The following is a 13,350-nucleotide window of genomic DNA, read 5'->3' on the forward strand; positions in this document are numbered from 1 at the left end:
AAGGAGGACACAGGAAACTTGGGCTTCAACTCAAAGATATAACTTTAATAAACAAACTCAAAGGGGCTTTTCAACATAACACTCTTTAGCTTAAACACAACACAGTCTCTTTCAGTTGGGTAGCTTTCTCTCCCTCATCTCTGGCATGGTCCCTTTTTATTGCTCTCCCCAGTGCTTACTGCAATCAGAAACAGGTGTTAGACATTATAGCACTCAGTTGTGTGCAGTCTTACCGCTTTCTCTCCAGACAAATGCTCGACCACGCCCCCACCCCCGCCACCACATATGGTTACAGGTGTGATTCAAAGCTATCGCTAGAGTAGAAATACGGTTTGACTTTGTTTATCAAGGAGTCTACAGAGCAATTCAACTACAAGACGATAAGAGACACCTGTGCAATCGACAGAAGGTCTGCAACAGACTTTACAAATTTTATTGCAGGGTACTTTTTAAGTGTAGAAGTGTAAAAAATCACACAACATCCTTTAGGCATGTTTTCTTTCTAACAACTGGTAAATTTCCAACTGGTCTAACTGGTAATTATCACAGGGCTCCATATCAAGATAAAAAAAAAAAATAAAAAATAAAAAAATGTGGTGACTACTGAGCAGACTAAGGTCTGCAGCATGTTGACGGTTGACCTATGCGAGCGCTGACTATCTTCAGTGCCAACTGGGTTTTAATTATTGCTGCTCTGCCTGACACTTTCCCAATAATTGGAAATATTCAGACCTTTCTCTGCTTTAGGCACACCATAAATTAATACATTGCAGTCAACAGTGAAACAATGTAGAGCCAAAGTGACCTACAAAGAGGAGAGCGACTGCATTTCATCTGACATACAATGTTAATGTTTATAATAATCCTGTGGTGTCTAATATTTTTAGGACATCCCTTCTGGTATGAAGGAGACAGCAGGTGTAATATTCAACATTTCATTAGCAGAAGACACTCACACCAAACAGATGCCTTATTTCATTGGCTTCTGTATTAACTATCACTAAATGAACAATTTGAAATCTGCTTGCTAAGGCAGTTAATCACCAGGATTTATTTTAGAGGGTCCTTTACATTTTACTGTCTGTATTGTTAACTAGCATATGGTTCATTACAGCACAATGTGTCCAGTGTTACTGCTGCATTGGGCTTTGGGGTTTTTATGTGATATTCATATTCCGAACCGTGTGTGCTATGCATTCATGAGACATTGATTGAAGCTGATTGCTCATTCCTAATTAAAAAGAGCTAGAATAAAACATGTTAATCAGACAGTACACTATTTCCTGTATTGGCACTCTGATATTCTTAGATCCTTTAATTCGCTGTGGTTCAGCAAGCTTGTTTGATGCGGAGAAAGGTGCTGTCTTATATGAGAAGCATTCCTTCAGAAATCTTCCTTCCCAGTGGAAGACATTTCCATTATCATCTCTTTTTCTCTTTGACTGGGCAAACTTAATACAATCCCTTCAAGTAGACTACTTAAAGATAAAGTATGTATTATTTGAATGTTAAAACACTTTCTTTCCTTTCCCAGTTGTGCACATACAATTATAAGACAGTTATGGGTTGGCTTTCTGAAGTATAAACACTGGCTCTGTGCTTTGATATTTCTCTGTTTGTTAAGATGGTCTGAAATGTCAGCTTCTGGTTTAACCAATGCTGTGAGTCTGGGGCGTGAATTCCCATTTGACAGACAGGGATGGAAAGCAGTTGTAGTGTTTGAAAAATCTGTTTGAAACAATAATTATTTTTGCAATTCCATTTGGTAACACCAGTTGCACAGTTATTTACTTAATCTGTAAAGACCACATGAAATAGCCTGACAGGCACAGTTTTGGGCCCTGTGTTGGCATCTTTCCTATTGAAACAGGAAGTTGCAGCGGGACTCATCGAAGGGCATTTCCCTTTCCTTTAAAAAGCCGATGGGCTTTTGTTTTGTAATAGCCATGAACCATGGGTGCGTTCCATTCCGAAGGGCTCATCCCTGTGCCCTAATCCTTTCAGACGGGTTGCCCTCCAGAGTGAGATCTTCAGAGGGTTGAAGAGTGTAGGGCTCAAAAATATCAGTCGTTCAGAACGCACTTCACACTACATCTATCCAAGCCAAAGGGCCGCTGCTGTCACACAAAGGCTGATGCCAATGACCATCACCTGCACCTAATCATAAATATTAATAGATGGTTTTGCCTTACTATTAACTATTTTTAGAATGCAAACCGAAAAGAAATCCTTTAAGACTTTATGAAGAAAAATATGAACCAAAAAATAAAACCAGTTTACAAATGTACAGTATATGTTCAATTATTAAATAAAATGCCACTGGGTATATTTCTTTTATTTCAACTCCCTTATTAGATTAATAGATGAAGCGAATTTACAGGAAAATAGCAAAATCCAGTTTCAAACAGAAAGCCAGGGGTTTCAGTGTTTAAAAAATGTTTACTACAATGAAAGCTTTATAGTGTGTTGAGAGGTGCAGCTGGTTTAATTTACAAACATGCAGATTTATGACGTATGGTCCGGTTCCAGTCCACTTGGCAGTGAAGTGTACATCAGTTGAACCCTATGGAAATGCCTGTTTTGAAGGGCCCTTCGAAGCAGCTATTTATGAGCTCTTCGGTAAGGAATGACCCTTCAACACGGCGGCCATGATTGTTCTCCCTTTGAAGTACCCTTCGGAGGCGGATTTATTCCGTTTGGAACACAGGGCATGATTTGCTACTTGCTGGTCCATTGCAGGGTAAAGGACATTCTCATTCTAGAGAGCATACTGTATGATTGGACAGAAATCTGTATAGTGCAGCATGAGTCGCCAATATTTTTGGTCTGTTTCCCTGGAAGAGAAAGACTGTACATTTTAAATACATATACACTACCGGTCAAAAGTTTTGAAACACTTGACTGAAATGTTTCTCATGATCTTAAAAATCTTTTGATCTGAAGGCGTATGCTTAAATGTTTGAAATTAGTTTTGTAGACAAAAATCTAATTGTGCTACCATATTAATTTATTTCATTATAAAACTAAAATGTAATTAAAAAAAAAAAGAAAAAAACGTTTTTGAAACTGATGACTTGGACCAAATCATAAAGAAAAGCAGCCAATAAGTGCACAACATAGATGGGAAATCCTTCAATAATGTTTAAAAAGCATCCCAGGGTGATACCTCAAGAAGTTGGTTGAGAAAATGTCAAGAGTACATGTCTGCAAATTCTAGGCAAAGGGTGACTACTTTGAAGATGCTAAAATATAACACGGTTTTGATTTATTTTGGATTTTGTTTAGTCACAACATAATTCCCATAGTTCCATTTATGTTATTCCATAGTTTTGATGACTTTACTATTATTCTAAAATGTGAAAAAAAATTATAATAAAGAATAAGTGTTGACCGGTAGTGTATATGCCTATACATATACATATATGTTAATTTTGTCAATGTTTAGGAGTACACTATCATATCGATGACCTCAAAGCAAAGAAACATAGATAAAAAACTCTCACTAATTTCTCTAATAAAGCATTTTGAATATTGATCCTCTAGTTGTGTGATATGAGTTAAAGGAAGCAAAGTACACAGTAATGATGATTCTTCAATTATAAAATAATTTTTGGTCCAGGATTTTCTGTGCTATTAATTAATCATTTATGACTTTTAGTCCGTGCAATTAATTAATAATCTTAAATGTTGCAGCACATCCCCTAAGAATAGACTGGTCTCTTCTATGAATAGGCACAAGCTATTAGACACAGCCTCATCCTGGGCACCAACATCATCACCTGCGGTGTGCTCTGTGGCTATAGGGTTGCCACATGAAACCTTTTCCAGAAGCTGTGCTTGTAGACCCGGCTTGATGCCAAGATAATGTCCTTAATCTGCTCCCGACAGCCTGCCAGAGATCTGACAGCCCCTACAGATTCTTAAAAGCAGATAGACAGAACATGTCTGATAGGGGGATGCAGTGAATTACTGAGCTGCTTTGAACAGTGCTCCTCTCCACTTGCTCAATTTATGAAGCTTCTTCCAAACAGCTACAGCAACACTTTCTTTGTGTTCGCCATAGAGCGCTACTGACATAATTTTACATCATTTAAAATGGTTTGTGTTCATATTTGATCTGGAATGAATTGATAATTGTGCAGTTTGAAATTTTCTGGATAGGTCAATGTAACAAATAATCCTGATATAAACCTTATTCCTCCAAGAATCACAGGCCTTGTTCAGACTGGCAGCAAAAATCAAACATTTAAAAAAAATCCTAGGGCTGTTAGGTATGATGGGTTACGTTTGACAAGCAATATTGCATCTTGGCCATTAAAATAGAATTGAATTGATGTGCGGTCACAGTTATGTGTGTATTGGCTATTTTACAAAAACTTTAAAATGGTTTTACAATGTTTGTTTTATGGTTATGAATCTTAAATTGTTTCACTTAAGTGCTACATAATATAGCCATTAGCTGTTTTTATACTGATGTAAGATTTATCATTCATTTAATATTATGAATAATAGTACATTTTGGTTTGTGTCCATGAATTTCCGAATACAAAAATATAAATGTCAAATTAGATTAAGTACCTTTTAATTCACTTGATTATTTGAAAATATGCATTACTTCATAGTTATGTAATATAAACCACTTTTATCTGAATTTCAGCAAAAATTACTATATCGTGATAAAATAGCTCATGCTGAAATCTGATTTTTACAAGCCCGATCCAGACCACATTTGCTTTGGAATTTGAATAAAATAGATTTTTTTTAAATGTATCTCAGTCTGAATGGTCAGATCAGATTACAAATTATATACTATATTCAACATACAATTATTTAAAATCAGTATGAAGTAAGCAATGTTAAAAGTTTCACTGTAAGATGATACACTGTTGTAATATGACCTCACTACACTGCATGTTTAATTCAGTGTGTGATGTCCAGTTATCATAAATGTATTAGCTTTGCAGTAAAACATATTGCAAAATATTATGAGTAGTATACCAGTTTTAATAGACCAAAATAGTGAAAGGAAGAGGGCAGGTAAACAGTCATTATTGTGGCATGTCTGGGAGACGCCCCGTTTGTGTTCCAGTGACATTGCTTGGGGAATTGGCTCTGTGTTACTAGATATGCAATGCAAGGCACACATGGAGTCATGAAAAAAGCCCAGAATCATCATCTGGCATGGCTTACAGTGAGCAGTCTCTTGAAAAGAGAAAAAAATTGAATATAATTGTATCTGACAATATCCCTCTATTCCACTCTCCCTTCCCTCCTGCTACTTCTCACTCCGCAATCTGTCCGGAGCGTGTGACTACTGATGCTTGAGTAGCAGGTGGAATGTTTTGGTGAGCCCCATGTGGTGGACGGAGAAAGCAAGAGAGGAAGAGACATGTCCTCCTCCCTCAATCAAGTGTGCTTGAGTGCACAGCACAACAACACTTCGTCAGGCCTCTAGGGCCATCTGTGGGGAAGGGGAGGGGACTGCCTGCTCCAGACCTGGTGCAAACTAGCAGCAAAACATGGTGACTGGTCCACACATGTTCTTGGAGAATGGGGGGAGACTGAGGTAGATGAAAAGATGGAAGGCTGGTGGATAGAGAAAAGGAAACTCTTGCATAAGGAGATGCAATACTGCACAGGTTTGTTTGCAGGCCTTAGAAGGGGACAGAATAATTTTGCATAGCTCACTGGAACTGATCCCTGTGACATCTTGGTTTTTGGCAGGATCTGTTGTATGATGGAGGGTTGAAGCCACACGCCAAGCCCTAGCATGCCTGGGTGGGGCGCAGCCCCCGTTTGCCTAGCGCTCATTCTGATTCAGATGTCATTTGTGTAGTCTCTTTGGATCAAAGGCAGGTCACGTTAATTAGCGGATTTCACACTCCTCTGCCAACACACACCCCCGTCTCCCACTCCTCAGCCACACTCTCACTGAGGAATTAGACATGTTAATCGCCCACACAAGCCTAAGAGAATTATAGCAGTTCATCTGCACACACGTCTAGAGGTTAGACCAGAGGTCAAGCTGGAGACACATTATGGCATCCTTTGTGATCCTCAATCAATCCCGACGCTGGCGTGGCTCAGTCCGTCCATCCCGTGAGCTTCCCACTTAGGATTGCAGGGTCTTAAAGTGTCTCTTTGATCTACACCTGGGCTTTTGTTCTTCCTGCTGTCTGGGAAGAGAGCAACCATTGCAAGGGATGGGTTCTGGAGGCTGGTCTGTAGTGCGGGAGCCCTTTGAGAAATTTTATTCAATCCAATCTTTTTGGCAGAGTGCACACAGAAGTGGCTCCTTATGCATGCTGATATCCCACTGTTTGCTATGGTGTATCATGGAGTATTAGCACCATGTTGTGTCCCATGCATAAACAATCAGTTCAAGGGAGAAGTAGAGGACACAGAGTAACCCTGGGTGTCAGCTCCATAGTTCTTGAAATTTTTGGTTTTGTAAGTATGAGCAATGCAAACAATAAGAGTTCAAATGTTGTTGTCAATTATGGCTGGTTTCGTGCCATAGACCTCAACAGGTAGCCATTTGTAATACCGGATTAAAAAGTTTAATGTTATCCTGTTGTAGTTGATCTGAATAAACTTCAATCACAATGATAAATAATCATAATTAAGCAGTACTTCAATGTGGATAATACAGAATAACAATATATTTCATATAATTTTCTGGACATTACACAACTACAATATCAATACTGTATATTATAGTATCTGAATATAACAGTATCTTTCTGTTGTGATGCATAAAATAATTATAATATTAGTAAACCCTTTGAAAATTGAACATAATTTTACATTTACATTTATACATTTATTAATTTAGAAGAAGCTTTTATCCAAAGTGACTTACAAATGAGGAGAACAACAGAAGCGAATCATCCTAGGGAGGAGGATGAGAGACTTTTTTTTATTAATAAGAAGAAAACAGTGCACTAAAGGGATTGGGTCAAGTGCTCACAGAAGAGCTGTGTCTTTGGATGTTTTTTGAACGATGTTTTGAAGGATTTTACAATTCAACGTTTTTTTATATATATATAATTTAAGAAGATGACATATTATTACAATATTTAATATTGAAAGTATTATAAGTTCTATTAAGGTTTGCTTACTTATAGTTACTTGCTGTTTTTTTTTTGTTGTTTTTTTATCTTTACAGAGCCTAGGATGTGATTTCTTAAGTAACCTCTATCAGTGATATCAGGTTTCAGGGACATTTTATGCGTGGTAAAACAAAAAATGCTTACAGCACCTTTAATTTCTGAACAGGAAATAATATGTATTTTGCCACTGTGGTCACATTATGTGTACGCCCTGTACAAAAAAATGAGATGATGACAGTTTCCATGACTAACTCTCTGAGGTTTGTTAGAAGATCTGAAAGACAGCCTTATTGTGGAAGCTTCAATCTAAACTGCTATTTGCAAAATCCTTGCACTGGTGTGTCCTTTCATACTGATCTAGTCTCATTTTGATACAATGCACAAATCCACTCAAATCAATACTCAGCTGGGTAGACAACATTCAGACCAGCATGTCTCTGATTTGGGAGACAGACACCCTCAAGCAGTAATCTGTGAATTGTTCAAGCTTTGAGTGTGCGATAATGGGGCTGAGATGCGCCCAAAGCCCATAAGAACATAAGACGAAGAGAGAGAGAGAGAGAAAGAGAAAGAGAGAGAGAAACCCTGAAACCCCGGAGCCCTCTAATCCCTATAGGAACTGGTAATTCTTCCTGGATGTGTATTTCCTTGCTGTCAGCATGAGGCATAGTTCTACCCAGTATCTTCATTAGGGGCATCATTTCCATAGCAGGTCTGTCACGGTGGTGTGAGACTGCCATCTAACTATTCTCAGCTACAGGTGAATCAGCCTGGCAATTTAGAGAGATAATTAGAACCCATTCACTTCTGCAGGCTACAGGAACAGAGATAAGCTCTAATCCTCCACTTAATTTGATCATTGTCTCAGAAAAAGAAAATGCTAGACAAAAAAGAAATTAAAATGAGATTAGTTTACTGACAAAAAACCCACAACAACAATAACGTATATAGAATTTTACTTCTTGTTACACTAGATATAAATCTAGACATTTGTTGTGGCTTTTGGGCCCCATAGTTGGGCAGAAAGTGGGCAGAAAATGTGCATTGAATTTAAAATCACGTATCATGACCCCTTCCCTGCCCATGGAATTATTTTGTTTTGGAAGATGGAATAAGTTAGTCTTATATGTGCCCTGACAATTAGATAATGGAATAATTGCATCATACTGACTCTCGTCTGCTCTAGCCACTGGCCGTCCTCTATGAGCTGTTTTCTTTTTTTTTTTTCATAGTTTTGCTTACAGGCTGACATCCTAAAATTTTCTACAATTTTGGTGATTAGAACAAGAGTCATATGTGTGAGAATGACACTAGGGTGTCAAGGAGGGCTGCTTTTTCTGAATCATGCATCTCTGTAAGCGTCAGCCAGATATGCCGGTCCAGGACCACCAGGCTGTTCATCGCTTTCTTGATGGCTTTGGTGGTCGCTTTTGTGGTTCACAGCGCCAAGTCAGTAGCGGTGTGGAGTTCCTTGAAAAGCTCTGGATTGGGGCCTTGCTCATCCATATGAGATCATGATGGCGCCACGGATGGCTGCCTCGGTGTGGAGCGCTTTTACTGTTTTGTTGTGTTTGTTTGTTTGTCCTGTGTTTAGGAATCTTTTTCCAGTCAGTTTTACCAGAGACGCACTGCTGAACATTCGACAGAATATACCAGTCAATCTTTTCCCGGATTTTGAATATTCTGACGTTTTGTTTGACATTTTAGTCGGAGGCGCGTCTGTGTTGTTTAAACGCGCTGTGAGACTCAGCTGAGGGAGACGGGCATGCGCGCTGTTCAGGCTCCGTCGGCGGGGCTTTCGAACAACGCTGCCGAGCATTCATCTTGCGAATTTCCACTCTCTTCCTAACAAAATGGACGTACTACATCTCCTCACCCACACAAACAAGTACTTTTCAACCTCTGCTGCCTTGTGCTTCACAGAAACCTGGCTGAGTGAAGCCATTCTGGACAGCGCGTTACATCTGCCAGCTGTTCAGAGCGGATCACATCATGGAGTTAACGGGGAAAACGAGAGGCAGTGGAACATGCTTTTACATCAATGAAAGTTGGTGTACAGATGTAACAACGTTAAAGAAGATATGCTGTCCTAATTTGGAAGTGCACTTTATTAACTGTAAGCCTTTCTACTCACCGCGGGAGTTTTCCTTGTTTATTCTGGTGAGTGTGTATATCGCGCCATACGCGTTTGAATGCCACGCTGCAACAGCTGGCTGATCAAATCACAGACAGAGAACAACTATACCCGGACTCAGTTATTATTATTCTTGGGGACTTTAACAAAGCAAACCTCACACGTGAACTGCCCAAATACAAACAGCACATTACATGCCCCACCAGTGATAGGAACATACTGGATCACTGCTACACAACAATAAAGGATGCATATGGCTCTGTTCCTAGAGCAGCTTTGGGACTATCTGATCACTGTCTGGTTCATCTTCTTCCAACCTAAAAACAGAAATTTAAATCTGCTAAGTCTGTAGTGAGGACTGTAAAGAGATGGACCAACGAAGCAGAGCTCCAGTAACTCCAGCCGGAGAGCTGCGGGAGGAATTCGCTGAGCATTGCGGTGGTGTTTGCCTGTCTAAAACTTACATTGCTATGGGGTTGCTTAGGTGTTCAGAGTTGTTTTTAGCATGTTGCTATATGGCTGCTAGGGTGTTCTGAGTTGTTGCTAGGTGTTTATTTACTGGCCGAACTAAAAAAGCTAAATACTTAACTTAGGGTTTGGGTTTTAATAATAATAGTGGTGCTTAGCAAGCACCTTAGCAAGTAACCCTATGGTGCTGTTCACAATGAACATATTTTTGTGTCCATCTGCGCTGTTGTTCAAATGTTTTTCTTTGTAAACATGCTAGATGGATATCTTTGACTGTTGTGTTGAGCTTTTATTTGTCAAGAAGAAAGACTTTGTGAACTTTCGAGACACCTGCATGCTGTTCAATCTTTTCACTGCATCAAGATTTTTTATGTTTGTTCTGAACGGCTCCTAACAAGGACAATGTCACAAAAGTGCAGTAGTCACAGTAGTCAGGTTTAAGAATCAGAGCAGCTCTCCCACACTTTTGAGTCATGTAAATATGAATGTTTTTTTTTTCTATAAGGCGTTATACATTGTTTTTTTATTTTTTCCTCTTAGATCAACAGTAGTTAAAAACAGATGCACTTAAAAACAGTAATAATTTGGTTTTTATTTCAATTTTCTGCTGCTAGTGTGAAAAAAATTAAAAATAAATAAAAAGCTCTGCTGCACTTTACAAGCTGAGGGCTCAGTTCAAAATAGTTTTAACTGCTCCGTCCTTCAATAATAGTTTATTTGCAATGTCTGTAACAGTTAAAGTCAGACTGAAAGGATCAGAGACCTTTGCTGAAATTAAGCTTACTTCTTCAGGATCATAAATGGAGTGGCAGGTATTCTCCCTCATTATCATTGGTTCTGCTGGTGTTTTGGACTAGTACCTATCAAGCTTTCTCCTTATAACTTTACCATGAATTGGCAGGCCAAGTTTCTGAATACAGAAAGGTCATGTTCATGTGGACAAATGTTATTGAAGCTCAATTCCAATAAATGATCTTTTTTGCACTAGGCAGGACGTTTTGATTACTGAAAGTTACAGAATGTTTTCATATTACAATGAAGTCTTTTAACTCAGTAGATAAAGGAAAATTTGATTCCTCATGGTTTGACCCCTTAAAGTCATTTAAAATGACATCCATTTGGGCCTTAGCCTTCATTATACAGTAATTATTCAAAGAAAGTTTCCTTTTCTCTCATCATAACATTCTGGTCTTGGTGATATAGAGACCTCTTCCTGCTAAGAGGTAAAACCATAAGACTGTGCAATGTCAGGAGCTTTTAGGGTGTTATTTATTTGTAGGAAAGATGCAGTGATATAGAACTGTATTGTGGTTAACAAACCTGGAACTACTTTGAAACAGGTCTGTCAACCAATCAGAAGTGTTCATTTAATTTCAGTGACTATGTATATAAACATCTCATTTAACAGTATATGTATACATATACAGTATATACTGTACACACACACACACACACACACACACACATATGTTGGTGCAGTTATCATTTTGAGGACTCTCCATAGACATAATGATTTTTATACTGTATGAACTATAGATTCTATCCCCTAACCCTAAACCTACCCCTAAACCTAACCCTCACAAAAAACTTTCTGCATTTTTAAATTTTCAATAAAACATAGTTTAGTAAGCGTTTTGAATTATGGAGACACTAGAAATGTCCTCATAAACCACATTTATAGCATAAACCACTTAAACCTGCCCACACACACACACACACACACACACTGTATACATGTCAGTCTGGCACTAATATTTAGATCTCTCTGTTAAGGCAAGGTGTGGACCAACTTTGATACCAGTGTGTTATGTCATGATTTCCAAAAATGTAAAATATATGCAGTCCACTAAGTCTTCTTTTCCTATTGTTCATTTTAGTAAAAAAAAAAAAAAAAAAAGTAATTCAACAGTTTTTTTTTCATTGATTCAAATCTTTTTTAAATGTCTCAGTTATGTCAAGCCTCAAAGTTTAACTAGCAATATGTGTGACAGCACAGCCACAGATTATGTCCTGAGACTCAGATGCAGCATATCACCAGGGCCAGCATTGTGAAATATATTTGACCTAGCTAGTAAGGAAATAAATAGCAGTTTTTGCCCTCTGCCCCACACCTGTGGCCACAACAATACACACAGACCTTGAGAAAAAGGAAACATGTGTGAATGTCACCAGAGCTGTGTGTGTGTGTTTTTCCCTTTCCTCTCCCCTCTCTGGCCTGATAAGAGAGAGGAAAAACAGGATGAAAGACAAGAAGGATGGCAATGGGGCTTTTTTTCTTTTTACACTTTTTCTGCTACCAGGATCAGTTTTGAGGTTAGGTTGGTGACAAAAGAACATTGTTTCCACCTCATGGTCGAGGTGGCTGTATAGGCAGTGTAGTCTTTCCCTCCAGAGGAATCAGGTCTTGGGTATTATGTGTGATTCTTTCAGAATCCTATGATTCTTTAAAAAAATAAAGTGAGTTGGGGAAAAAAGGCTCCTTTTATGTTCTTGTTCAAAGGCTGGTCAAATATTTGAAGCCTAATTCAAGCAATGGCCCCACTCTTTTTGAACCAAAGTTAAAGGAGGTGTCCATTTCACTCTCAAATTCTGTAAAAGAGATTTTATAAATTTTAGTTTTACATTTTAGTAAGAAAATATTCTTGGTGTTTGCCTTGGTAAAACCTGCTGTTATCAGGTGGTTATCAGGTCATTGTTATGCAGTTGCTAAGGTGTTACTTGGTGGTTACTTACCTGCCAAAGTCAAAAGCGCCCACTCCCATGTATCTGTAATATTCTGATCTCAAGACATGGTTTGGGCCTCTCCTGCATTGTAAATCTGTGGGATTTTTTGGCCCATTTTATTGTCCGTCATCTGTAAATTGTGAGTCCAATTGTTTAGAAAAGTAATAGCACATCTATCCTCATCAAGGCACATAATTTAATGTGTCATTCATGTCCACAGCACAAATTGTGTGAGACAAATTAAGTGCAGAAGCTTAATACTTAGGGTTAGGGTTTGTTCAAATCTGAAAGTACTGAGCAATAGTAATTTGCTCGCCTTAGTAAACACCACAAATTAACCTTTTACATACACCCACACCACAATTACAGGGCATGTTTCATGAACCTAGACCGAACCTGACCCTGAAATTAAAATATCCCACATTTAAGATGTATTATCCAAATTGTCATTACCCAAGCCAGATAAACTGGGCACAAGAGCAGGAATCACTCCTTGCTGTTTGAAAACTATGCAAATGAAAGTGAACTGAATGTGTAGAAAAGCACTTAATGTAATCCACTAATAGATAAGAAGACTTCAAGATAAAATGAAAATCAATGTAGGTTTGCTGCGACGCAGTGTAAGCTGCAGATATGGCACCCACAGTTTGTTCACAGGCATAGGGTGATGAAGTTTCCTCCCGACACAGGCCGAATTAATATGCACTCAAAAGGGAACGTAGAAGAACAACAGGCTGCTCTCAGAGATAAGCATCCTCAGCCCTCTTCAGATTTGCATGTGTTTACCCTGAATATTTAAAGCTGTACACTCTAGCAACTGTCTGATTTAGAGTCCGTAGGACATTAATGAGACGGAGCAGTCAGTTGATAGCAACTGAAGCACCGGTATTGGCTATTTGATGCTTGTTAATG

This window comes from Myxocyprinus asiaticus, chromosome 11 (assembly GCF_019703515.2).
Source record: "Myxocyprinus asiaticus isolate MX2 ecotype Aquarium Trade chromosome 11, UBuf_Myxa_2, whole genome shotgun sequence".
In the NCBI taxonomy this organism is placed as follows: domain Eukaryota; kingdom Metazoa; phylum Chordata; class Actinopteri; order Cypriniformes; family Catostomidae; genus Myxocyprinus; species Myxocyprinus asiaticus.